Source organism: Arachis duranensis, chromosome 4 (assembly GCF_000817695.3).
Source record: "Arachis duranensis cultivar V14167 chromosome 4, aradu.V14167.gnm2.J7QH, whole genome shotgun sequence".
In the NCBI taxonomy this organism is placed as follows: Eukaryota; Viridiplantae; Streptophyta; class Magnoliopsida; order Fabales; family Fabaceae; genus Arachis; species Arachis duranensis.
The window spans coordinates 55,475,044-55,475,715 of NC_029775.3; positions in this window are offsets into that span (position 1 = coordinate 55,475,044).

Sequence of the window (672 nt, forward strand, 5' to 3'; positions counted from 1 at the left end):
ACAAAGTGCTTAGGGCCACGGCCAAGACTCATGAAGTAACTGTGTTCAAGAATCAACATACTAAACTAGGAGAATCAATAATACTATCTAAATTCTGAGTTCCTATGGATGCCAATCATTCTGAATTTCAAAGGATAAAGTGAGATGCGAAAACTGTTCAGAAGCAAAAAGCTACTAGTCCCGCTCATCTAATTAGAATCTGAGCTTCACTTGAAACTCTGAGATATTATTGTTCCTTAATTTCTTTTCATCCTATTTTATTTATCTAGTTGCTTGAGGACAAGCAACAGTTTAAGTTTGGTGTTGTGATGAGCGGATATTTTATACACTTTTTGGGGGTAATTTCATGTAGATTTTAGCATGTTATAATTAGTTTTTAATAGAATATTATTAGTTTTTAGGCAAAAATCATATTTCTGGACTTTTCTATGAGTTTGTGTGTCTTTCTGTGATTTCAGGTATTTTCTGGCTGAAATTGAGGGAGCTGAGCAAAATCTGAGTTAGGCTGAAAAAGGACTGCTGATGCTGTTGGATCCTGAGCTCCCTGCACTCAAAATGGATTTTCTGGAGCTACAGGAGTTCAATTGGTGGGCTCTCAACGGCGTTGGAAAGTAGACATCCAGGGCTTTCCAGCAATATATAATAGTCCATACTTTGCGCAAAGATAGACGA